Genomic DNA, 12,892 nt, shown 5'->3' with positions numbered 1-12,892 from the left:
AGGAATGCCAGTTGACTTGCATGGGCTCCATTGAAATACAGTACGGTACAAGTAGAGTTGCAATAAAAATGTGGAATGGATTTTCCATTAGGGTCTCTGGACCCAAATACACTACTCTGGGACTGGAATGACAGGCCCCAGCTTGGAATGACAGACCCTAGGAGTAACAGAAGTCTTCTGGGACTGGGATGAGAGGCTCCAGAGTGGAATGACAGCCCCAGGGGGTAGCAGAAGTGTTCTGGGACTGGAATGAGAGACCACGGAGTGGAATGACAGCCCCTGGGGGGTAGTAGCAGTATTTGTGACTAGAATGACAGGCCCCAGAGTGGAATGACAGTCCCTGGATGTAGTAGGAATGTTCTGGGACTAGAATGAGAGACCACGGAGTGGAATGACAGCCCCTGGGGGGTAGTAGCAGTATTTGTGACTAGAATGACAGGCCCCAGAGTGGAATGACAGTCCCTGGATGTAGTAGGAATGTTCTGGGACTAGAATGAGAGACCACGGAGTGGAATGACAGCCCCTGGGGGGTAGTAGCAGTATTTGTGACTAGAATGACAGGCCCCAGAGTGGAATGACAGTCCCTGGATGTAGTAGGAATGTTCTGGGACTAGAATGAGAGACCACGGAGTGGAATGACAGCCCCTGGGGGGTAGTAGCAGTATTTGTGACTAGAATGACAGGCCCCAGAGTGGAATGACAGTCCCTGGATGTAGTAGGAATGTTCTTGACAATGGAGGAGGTGGCTCACATCAACCTCATGGAAAGGGAACATGGAGGTCAGGAAGGGAGTAGAACTGGACACTGGAACGGGTGGAGGGACAAGTGCAAGATTTATAACTGACAATGGAGGAGGTGGCTCACATCATCCTCATGAATTTATAAGTAGACTAAGGAGCTGGCAGGATAATTACTGAGATGGAGCAGATTTGACAATAGCTACACACATTCAAGAAATATTTAAATGTAAAGTGTTTCACTCTACAGTTTGCAAATCCAGTTGCACAGAACTGCCTCTACACCCAGGGTTGCTCATTCCACTCTAGAGGCTGTCATTCCATTCCCAAAACACTCCTGCTACCCCGAGCTGCTGTATACTAAATCCAGGGGCTGTCATTCCAGTCCCAGAACACAACTACTACCCCCAGGGGCTCTCATTCCACTCTGGGGCCTGTCATTCCATTCTCGGAACACTCCTCCTACCCCCAGGGGCTGTCATTCCACTCTGTGGACTCTCATTCCAGTCCCAGAACACTCCTGTTACCCCCAGGGACTATCAATCCACTTTGGAGCCTGTCCTTCCATTCCCAAAATGCTCCTGGTACTTCCAGGGCCTGTCATTCCACTTTGTGGTCTTTCATTCCAGTCCCAGAACACTGCTGCTACCCCAAGGACTGTCATTCCAGTCCCAGAACACATCTGCTAGCCCCAGGGGCTGTCATTACTCTGTGGTCTCTCATTCTAGGCACAGGACACTTCTCCTACCCCCAGAGGCTGTCATTCCACTCCGTGGTTTCTCGTTCCAGTTCCTGAAAACTCCTGCTACACCGAGGGGCTGTCATTTGCCTCTGGGGTCTGTCATTCCTGTCATTCCAGTCCCAGAACACTCCTGCTACTTCTACGGGCTGTCATTCCACTCTGTGGTTTCTCGTTCCAGTCCCTGAAGTCTCCTGCTACATCCAGAGGCTGTCATTCCACTCCGTGGTTTCTCGTTCCAGTTCCTGAAAACTCCTGCTACACCGAGGGGCTGTCATTTGCCTCTGGGGTCTGTCATTCCTGTCATTCCAGTCCCAGAACACAACTACTACCCCCAGGGGCTCTCATTCCACTCTGGGGCCTGTCATTCCATTCCCAGAACACTCTTGCTACCACCAGGCACCGTCATTGCACTCCATGGTTTCTCATTCTAGTCACAGAACACTCCTGCTACCCTCAGGGGCTATCATTCCACTCTGGGGAACTCTTATTCCAGTCCAGTGGGCACACCGGGGGGGGGGAGCGCCAGAAGGTAGCCTCGTCTAGTGTGCAAAAAACCCTGGGACTGGCCCTGCGGAGAGGCATGGGCTCGCTGGGCCTTTTTTGCTTCCATGGCCGAAGTAGAAGTCTTCCTGCAGCCAAAGTCAAAGAAGCAGGAAGCAAGCCCAGTGAGCCCATGCCTCTCCGACAGTCAGAGAGTCCTGGGGGCAGGTCTTCTTCCTGCTTCTGCCGCTGACTTCGGCTGCAGAAACAGGAAGAAAACCCAGCAAGCCCATGCCTCTCCAACAGTCTGACTTCAGCTGCAGACAAGCTCTCTTCCCCCCACCCCTCTCCTGCTCCCAATGCCCCACCGCCCAAAATTTTCTGGCTACTGCCCTGAAGCAAGATAACTGCTTTAGAAGACTCTGGAACTTTGCAGACTAGAAAAGCTGGACTTTGCTCACCACCAAGCAATAACCAGTTGTTAACTGATTTCAAAGACTTATCTGTTGCCAGTTTCTGTTCTCTGTTACACCTACGACTTTAGGTATATAATTTTTTTTTGTATCGTTCTGTTTGTTGGAGAGTTTTGACTTAACGAAATTTATTAACTGTTCCTAGTGAAGCCTCATAGAACCCAGACGGAAAGAGGCTATATGACCGCAAGCTGACTAGAAATGATGACAGCCATGGTCTTACAGGATACTTGAATATAAAACTATGTTGGTGAGATCATAGCACTTTTAAAATACAGTCCATTGGGAGGGGGGAATGTACAAATGACATGAAGCCGTTAGTGCCAAATGAGATTACAAATATACTGGGAAAGATCCTGTATAGTTGCAATTCATGTTATCAGATTTTGGGGGGTAATGGGGAGGATTGTGATTATAAACTTCACTCTATGCGCTCTCTCTCTCTTTCTCTCTCTCTCATGTGTGTGTGTACTGAGTCTCTGAGTGATTGGGAACTATGTCTTTTGGGTATTTCTGGCTGCAGGGATGGGCATATTACCTGAGACTGTGCATTTATACCATTGAACTCAGTTGGACTTACTTTTCAATAAATATGTAGGATGTAAATGAATAAGATAAATACATTCTAGTCAAAACATGGAGAGTTGTGTTTCCCCTGATGTCTGACAGCAATTAGGATCTCTATTTTTAAGGGATCTTTTGAATCCTGTTTTCTTCTTTCACCGTCCACTTAGCCAGTTCAGACCAATACCCATGAACTGAACCAATAATACACAATTGAAGAAGAAGAAGAAGAGATTAGATTTATACCCCGCCCTTCACTACCCAAGGGAGTCTCAGAGCGGCTTACAAACTCCTTTCCCTTCCCCTCCCCACAACAGACACCCTGTGAGGTAGGTGGGGCTGAGAGAGCTCTGACAGAAACTGCTCTTTTTCAAGGACAGCTGTTATCAAAACTATGGCTTGCCCAAGGTCATCCAGCAGCTGCAAGTGGAGGAGTGGGGAATCAAACCTGGTTCTTCCAGATTAGAGTCCACACACTTAATCACTACACCAAACTGAATTGTCAATAATTATTTACTTGTAATTCCTTGAATCTGCAACCCATTTTGTGTATCTGTATGAAGCTTTTTTTGTATGGCCTGTGACCATGGCCTGTGAAACCTTCTGATACACAGTATTTCAATTTGTCCCTATAATGGGGAGTAGGAAAGATGTCTTCTTTGGGGCCTAAACATGATCTCGAGGGATCTGCAAAACAGAGCTAACTGGTAGTAACTCTATCTGGTGGTCCTTTTAAGAGAGTTCAAACAACTTTATCTTGCCTGCAATTTTAAAGGCATCATCAAAATCACACATTAGGACTAAATGCTGATCATGCTGCATGCTCAGATAACCACATAAATGTCTGAATGTCAGAGGTCATGAACCATGCAAATTCATGGAATCCATGACTCACTAAGCTGCTTTGACAGCAATTTTTACACAAAGAGATGACTAGGAATAAAAGCAATGTAAATGAATAGCCATTGCTTAATTTCCATTTTACCCACTTCACCTTTTCCAACCATTTCTTGGATATTTCCAGGGTGGTGGGGTGGGGGAGCAGAGAATGCAGCTGCTAGGTTTTTCTTTCTGTTGTGTATCTACCATGGCTTAGTAATTTGAGGAAGGAACCCTGCTTTCTTCCTGAGTTGCTGTAATACTCTGTCTAATTTTTCATGGTGCCAATTCATTGTATAACTCTGCTTACTGTCTTGGTGCAGCCTAATGCCCCCCTCTCTCTGTGGTGTGAAATGCTGCTTGCCTTTTTAGATGCAAAAAGCAAGCCAGTGTCTGCTGTATAATACCGTCCACCTTCTTGGGGCAGCCAAATTCTACCCTCTGCTCTCTCTATAATCTGAGATGGGAAATAATCTATAATTGGCTGAACCTGAAGAAGATAGAATAGGACTGAGACAATGCTAGTTTGAGATAGTAGATGATAAAAGAGAAAGAACTTATATTAAGAATTGTATAAGTACTAAATGGATATCTGTATATATTATTGTGAAACGAAAACGGAAAACTAACTTTAAAAAAAAGAAAAAAGAGATTTTGAATTCCTGAAAACATCATAAAAATTAAAAAGGAAACAGATATTAGAGTTAGAAATGTATTTCCCAGTTGAAACCAATGAAGAAGAAAACAAAAGATGTGTAGCTTTACTAAGTTATAGCTGCATCCCGGATTTTGTTTTAACTGTGAGTGACCTCCAGCAGACTCTGAAGAAATGACATAGAAATGAAAGAGAGAGAGAGAGAGAGAGAGAGAGAGAGAGAGAGAGAGAGAGAGAGAGAGAGAGAGAGCATTATTTTGTCTCATAAAACCTGTAGGATGGTTAGATCTAATGATTCTTCAAGATACAATGACTTCCTTCTGTTGAGCCCTTTTCCAACAGGGAAAGTCTTTGTCAAAAGTAACTTTTCTGTCTTGGATGAAGACTTAGCAGAAGGAAGCAATTGGGTAAAAACCAGTAGGTGCCATGAAGAATCAAAAAGTCCAGTCATGGATGAACTTGGCAACTTGACATGTTCAGTAGTCAAACTTGTGCTTGTCTGTAATAATCACATGTGAGCCAGTCACCAGGTCTGTTCATTCATTTCATCACCAAACAACTCCAACATTTGCCGAACATGTTTGCATTGGGTTTTCCCACAACTATGCATGTGAAAATATGTTGCTAATGCAAACAGACTGCCAGCCATTGAAAAGGCTAAGGTCTATTTAGATGAACACCAAATGGTAGGATGTTTTTAAAAATTATTTATCGATATGAATTGTGACTGATTTTACAGTCTATTTAAACAATTACTTGTCCAGTGCAACAGTGGTGCAGCAAGAACAGAGGAAACTAGAATGCAGTCCGGCAGTGTGAGAATAAACATGCATGAAAAGAAATCTGATTCTAAACACAGGTATTGTAGAAGTGATGCTGGATGATATGCTGATATTTCCACAATGACTTTACCTTTAAGGAACTAAGGACCAAAGTACACAGAGGTCCATCTCTTCCTGTATGAACCTGCCCATTGGTTATGATCTGCTTCAGAGGCCCACTGCTGGTTTCTGCTTTGAGATGGGAAACTACGAGGGACAGCCACATTTCTAATAACTTTCATTTGGTCACCAATACAAACAAGACATGTATACTTGCATCAATACAGGTGGCATAGTTAATGCCAAGATTTTCCCTTATCTTTTCCTGTTGAACACAAGCATCAGCCTTATATTGAAAATACTACTGCACATACTTCTGACACAAAACTCCAAATTATTCAGGCGCCCTCCTCATTAATGTAAAACTGGATCTCTGGTCATTGAAATTTCATTGTGAAAATTACCCACTGCATTATTACTTTGACAGTGTTTGAAAGCCTCTCAGTTAATATGCAAATTGTTCCCATTGTGTTTGGGGTCAGGCACACATAAGCAAAAATCTAGTCAATGTGTTGTGAAATATTTACCTGGAAAAGCTGGTGAAGAGTGCTTTCACTGGGACAGGCTAGTTTACATATTCTAACGAGTACTCAGAATGATGCTGTGATTTATCTCTAACATCCATCACTTCATTTGATAAGACTGTCTACACGTATTTTAAAAGGAAAATCCCCATATGGTGTCTAACTATGGGTGCCGGAATGTAAAAACATGTACTTGTGTGTTGAGGGAACACATCAAGAGGTACAGCAGGCATGAGTGCACTGACCCCACCCAACCACACCTGCGTGTGATCAATGGCTCATGGTGCCTATGTGTGGAGGCAGTATTCACACACATCCTCACTCCTGATCATTAAGGACATTGCCATAACTGGGAGAGAGTGTATTAATGTACAATCTCTCAGTGTATTGGTGCTGTGCTCACAATCATGTGGGCAGAGCCAGCACACTCAGGCCTACTCTCCCTCTCTGCATGTATGGTCAACATGTGGAGGGGTTTGAGGAAGGGGCTGTGTCTCACTGTCAGAGCATCTGCTTGGCATACAGAAGGTCCCAGGTTCAATCCCTGGCATCTCCAGTTAAAAGGATTAGGTAGGAGGTAATGTGAAAGACCTCAGTCTAAGACCCTGGAGAGCCACTGCTGGTCTGAGTACACAATGCTGACCTTGATGGACCAAGGGTCTAATTCAATATAAGGCAGCTTCATGTGTTCATGTATACTGGGCTTAAGAATGCAGCTAAGTGAAGTTAAGTGGTCAAGAGGCCAATAGGTTCCACATGGTCCCATACATGGTCCCTTACACGGTCCCAGCCCCGCCTGGGTTCTCGGTCCTTCACCAATCATGGACTAGGGGGTGGGGGGGAGTGGCACTATTCATCCGGGAGGCTTACTCCTTTAGGGTGCTTCCGTCTCCGAGGATCAGGGCATTGAGTGTGCTGGCATAGTTTGGGAGGCCAGGGAGAGTTTGGCGATTTGGCTGGTTTACTGATCGCCTAATGCACCGGCCAATAGCTTGCCATCCCTGATAGAGGCCGTAGCAGGCTGGGCATTGGAACACCTGCAACTGATCGTCCTGGGTGATTTCAATGTCAATGCTGATGACACGACCTCTACTCAGGCAGCGGACTTGGTGTTGTCCATGGTGGCGCTGGGACTCTCCCAATATGTAATGACCTTCACTCACCAGGCTGGGCAGACGCTCGATTTGATTTTTGCGGTGGGGGTAACAGTTGACCAGGTTACTGCTTCAGCAGTTCCATGGTCAGACCACCATGCCCTGGGAGCCCAGCTGAATGTCTCACCCCAACCCTGTTTAGGCGGCAAGCATATTTTGGTTCGCCCACGGAGCCAGATGGACCCAGTGCGGCTCCAGATGGCTCTGTGGGATCCGATACCCCCTGGCGGCTCATTAGATGAGCTTGTGGAGGGACTGGCATAGCCGGGTCTCCACAGCCATTGACAAGATTGCTCCACAGTGCCCTCTACGCCCCCGCACTAGGCTGGCTGCCTGGTATACCCAGGAGCTGTGGCTTAAGAAGCGGGAGCTCAGACAGCTAGAGAGACGGTGGCGCCAAGTTCGAGATGAAGGTACAAGAGCATCTTATAGGATATTTATGAAAGCCTATGGGATGGCAGTCAAAGCCGCAAAGAAGGATTTCTACGCGGCAGTGATTGCATCCGCTTGCTCTCGCCCAGCCCAATTATTTAGGACGATTCGGTCAATAACAGCTCTGCCACAGGGCAGACCAAATGCTAGGGAATTGGACATTGGCTGTGAGGCATTTGTGAGCTATTTTGCAGATAAAGTCTTTGCGCTTCACTGCGACCACCCCGCCACACTTGAAACAGTGAGTGAGCTTGAGGCCCATTGCACGTCTTCGGTTTTGAACTTGGATCGCTTCAGCCCTCTCAGTCTGGAGGAAGCTGACAGACTGCTCGCAGCTGTGCACCCAATCACTTGCAGCCTTGACCCGTGCCCTTCATGGCTTATTAAATCTGGTCATGAGGGGTTTCGAGGTGCCCTGAGGGAGATTATTAACAAGTCCCTTTTAGAGGGGCAGTTCCCTGGGGCACTCAAGGAAGCGATTGTCCACCCTCTCCTGAAAAAACCTTTTTTTAGACCCAGCTGTATTGGCCAACTATCGGCCAGTCTCTAATTTGCCCTATTTGGGCAAATTAATTGAGAGGGCGGTGGCGATATAGCTGCAGGGCTTTCTGGATGATGCTTCTGTGCTTGACCCCTTCCAATCCAACTTCCGTCTGGGACATGGGATGGAGATGGCCTTGGTCGCTCTGACTGATGACCTCCAGAGACATCTGGATCAGGGCGGGTCGGCGGTACTGTTTTTCTTAGATCTGTCAGCTGCGTTTGACATGGTCAACCACCAGTTACTAGTCCACCACCTCGCCGACGTGGGGATTCAGGGGTTTGCCCTACAATGGCTTGCTTCCTTTCTCCAAGGTCGGGGCCGAGGGGAACAGCGGTCCAGGAGACACCCGCTTGAGTGTGGTGTGCCCCAAGGGGCTGTGCTGTCCCCGATGTTATTTAACATCTACACTGATGACATGCAGCTCTATCTGATGTTGGGTGGCCAGTCGGACTCCAGACCGGAAGACCTGGATTGGGCTTTGCGGGCTGTGGCTGGTTGGCTTAGACTGAGCTTAGACTGAGTCGGATGAAGCTGAATCCAGCGAAGACGGAGGTCCTGTGCCTGAGTCGGGGTGGTTTGGGGGTGGGGATCCCACTTCTGACCTTTGGGGGGGGGCTCCATTGGTGCCAGCGCCGGAGGTTCAGAGTTTGGGTGTGCTCCTGGATCCCTTCCTTGCTATGGAGGCCCAGGTAGCGGCCACTGCTAAGTCGGCTTTCTACCACCTTAGGCTGAATAGGCAGCTGGTTCCCTTCCTTGACCGCACTGACCTGGCCACAGTGATCCATGAGATGGTTACCTCGAGACTAGACTACTGTAATGCTCTCTACATGGGGCTGCCCTTGTTGCGGATCCAGAAGCTGCAGCTGGTGCAGAATGCCGCAGCCAGGCTGTTGATGGGTCTCCCTAGATTGGAGCACATCAAGCCTGTGCTGAGGACACTGCACTGGCTGCCAATAGCATACCGAATCCACTTCAAGGTGCTGGTTCTTACCTTTAAAGCCCTATATGGCTAGGGTCCAACATACCTATGGGACCGCCTTTCCCCGTATATACCCCAGAGAGCACTATGGTCTGGGTCTCAAAATTGGTTGACCCTCCCTGGCCTGAGGGAGGCCAAGCTAGCTGTTTCTAGGGCCGGAGCCTTTTCAGTGGCAGCCCCTACCTAGTGGAACGAGCTCCTGGAGGAGATCAGTGCCCTGCGGGACCTTTTGCAGTTCCGCAGGGCCTGCAAGACGGAGCTCTTCTGCCAGCCATTTAATTAGGGGCCGCTGCTACAGGCCACTACCGCAGAGCTCTGGTCCATGGTTTCAACATCCAGCTGATTACGAGCAGAAACATCATGGAATATCTGAGCAGTGGAAATTTACTCTGACAATATACCATCTTGGTTAATTTTTAACTGCCGCCAGTACTTTGTATTTATATTGTTTTTATTTGTGTGGTTAAATATTTGTGTAATTTTAATGTATTTATGTTTTTTTGGAAGCCGCCCTGAGCCTGCTTTCCGGGGAGGGCGGGGTATAAATCTGATAATAAATAAAAATAAATAAATAAATTACAGCTTCTGACTCTGACTTGGTATGGCCAGTCCTGTTGGATATGTAAGAATTATTATATACATAAGAATCAGGGCCTTCCTTGAGGTGCCAGACCTTTTGCATGCTTATATGGAAACAGACAAGATTTCAAGCTTGCTCAGTAGGAAACTGATTTTGACACCAACAGTTTTTGGGAAATGTCATGGCAGTAAATATCATAGCTCAAGAGTGTGCTGGAGAGCTGAAGAAATGACTAGTGTTCTATGCTGTATTGCTTGTAATGTCTCATTCAGGAATGGATTGCAGTTTTAAGGGTCAGTTTCCACAAGACAGAATTCACTGGGTGCAGAACACAAATCCAACCTGTGTAGTTTCATGGTCATACATGATTTAAGAATGTAAGAAGAGCACTGCTGGGTCAGACCAGTGGCCATCCATCTAGTGCAGCATCCTGTCTCACACATTAGCCAATAGTTCCTCTGGAGGGCCAATAACCTTGCACAGAGGCCAAGGCCTTCCCCTGATGTTGCCTCCTGGCATTGGCATTCAGAGGTTTACTGCCTCTGATTGTGGAAGTTCCCTTTGTTCACCATGGCTAGTAGCCACTGGTAGATCTATCCCCCATGAGCCTGTCTAACCCCTTTTAAAGCCGTCTATGCCTGTGGCTATCATCACTACATCCTCTAGCAGTGAATTCCACATTTTAATCACTTGTGTAAAGAAGTATTTCCTTTTATCTGTCCTGAACCTACTGCCCATCAGCCTCATTGGATGACCCTGAATTCTAGCATTTGGGACGGGTCTCTTTCCTTCTCAGTCTCAGCAAGTTCAGATTCTATTAGCATATATTTGAAGTTAAGATATTTTTGTTCAAATGTGCATCACTTTACACTTACCTTTCATTTGCCACTTTGTTACTGATAGACTGATAGACAACTTAAAAACAGATAAATCATCAGGCCCAGGTGGCATACATCCAAGAATTCTGAATGAACTCAAATGTGAACTTGTGGACACAGGGGCTGCAATTAGACACACTAAATAATTCACTTTCAATTCACTTTCAATGCACTTTATAACTGGATTTTGCCAGTTCACATAGTAAAATCCAGTTGGAAAGTGCACTGAAAGTGGATTGACAGTGGATTATTTCGCATGTGTGATCGCAGCCCAGGATTTGGATAAAGGTTCTGTTCACAGGTTCTGGATAAGGGTTCTAAAAGGATAGCAATTTTGCAAACACTGGGCCAGGCTCCTCGACCGGGACAACTTGTCGTTTACAGGCAGAGTTGCTTTCAAGCTCTCCATGCCTGCTGCACTGCCCACCTGCTCAGTAGGTGCTTGCTCGTTTCCAAACTGCCAACCTTGACAACCATAGAAGGGCCTGCAAGCAAAAAGGATCTAAGTAACAAATTGTATTTTGGAGATCCTGTCACTGAACCCCAGAGTCACATACTCTAAAAAGGAGTGGCTATGGGGCCAAAACTCAAAGCTGCAAGTTTGGGTAGCATGGATGAATTTTCACTTCATGCCCAATCAAATATAGCCTCCCACACATCTGCTTTAATCCCCAATATAGAAAAAGACAGGTACAATGCAGGTCACTGTACTGGGGAAAAAGATATGGAAGTATAGCCAGCACTATCATGAGATGAAATGCAGTGGCCTCAAATGGTGGCCTCTGACCCTGTCAGCACCTCACCTCCACTTCCATCACAACCCACCATGTTTCTTCCAGACAGATTGCCCAGGTATTTTCCAAGATGGTGACCCACACATGTCCCATGCCACTTTCCAAACTCTCTAGGATGAGGCAGGTGGGCAGTGAGTCAGTAGGGCAGGAGGCAGCAACAGGTGGTGGCTGGCGTGGTAGTGTCCAGTGACACCCTTTCTTGAACTGTGGGGCATATCCAACTAAGGAAGTAAGGAGAAAAATAAATGTAACCTTCCCTCAGTATCATGGCCCTGTTACAGAGGGAGCCACCTGGCAACTGCTTTTTCAAGTCAATTGACCTGTCTGAGGTTCCAGTCATGAAACTGCTGCATCGCTATCATTCATCTTTCAACAATGAAAGACAGCAGCAATAAAGCCCTATGTTCTAGGGGGACCATCAGTGGCTTAGAGAATTTGAAACATGTTTATAATTTTAAAAATACAATTTAAAAAACGCTTGAATATGAGCTGTGCAATATTTTTTCAAATCTGTCTGCATGCATATATTTACTACTGGTGAGAAGGAGTGACTGGGTTATGGAAGGAGAACCAACAGCAAAGTGAATACCAGCAGGCTGATCTTGGAGGACAATGCTGCCATTTGTTATGTATTAGTTTTAATGCTGTATACTTACGTTGATAGTTTATACCACTCTTGACAGCTCCAGTGTGTTATGAAAGGTTTAAGTGATGGATTAAAATAAGAAGAAAACAACAACCTCAGTTGACTTCAAGGCCTCAAAATGGGTGCAAATAAAGAATCAGGCTGTTAATAATTCTGCTTTTATTTTGACTATTTTAAACAACACTCCGTGATAATGAATGTCTTTAACTCAACTTGATACAAATAAGTTGGCATTCTGGGGGGGGAAAATGTCAAAAGACAGGGAAACTATCCCACAAAAGCACAGTTGCATCAAGCATCAATCTGACAAGCACTGCAATTTCCCTATTATAAGTACTGGATGTCATACAAAAATCTTTCACATAAAATACAACAAAATAAGAGGGATTGTTGTTTAGAGTGTTGTTTCCATACCATTTTAGGTGAAAAAGAAAGGAACAAAATAGGTATGGTAATGTCTTAGATTCTATTTTTCCCCAAAAAACTGTTACTGAATGTGCATTAGCAAAAGTGGAGTGGGAGTGTCAGAAAATGAAAGCAACAAAAGACACACATACAGACCCTAAAAATGCATACATTTTGAATGATAAATGTATAGAATCATGACCACAATTTTCAGGTACAAAATACATTGCATACGAATATTAAAGTATACTGTATCATAGCTAGATACAGAATCATATCTATGTAACAGATAGGTACTGTTCACACAGTGGTCAATAGTTCCTCTGGAGGGCCACCAACAGGGCATAGAGGCCAAGGCCTTCTCCTGATGTTGCCTCCTGGCATTGGTATTCAGAGGTTTATTGTAAGATTGTCATGCCTAAGCCCTTTTGAATTCCCCATTCAAGTTAAGTTCTCAGATGAACTCTCAACTAAACTGAATAATCCTACTAGCTCTATAAAACCAAATGGGTCTACTCCTACACACACACACACATACACACAAT

Source organism: Gekko japonicus, unplaced genomic scaffold, assembly GCF_001447785.1.
Source record: "Gekko japonicus isolate JY-2015 unplaced genomic scaffold, Gekko_japonicus_V1.1 scaffold333, whole genome shotgun sequence".
NCBI lineage: Eukaryota > Metazoa > Chordata > Lepidosauria > Squamata > Gekkonidae > Gekko > Gekko japonicus.
This window is presented reverse-complemented; position numbering follows the sequence as displayed.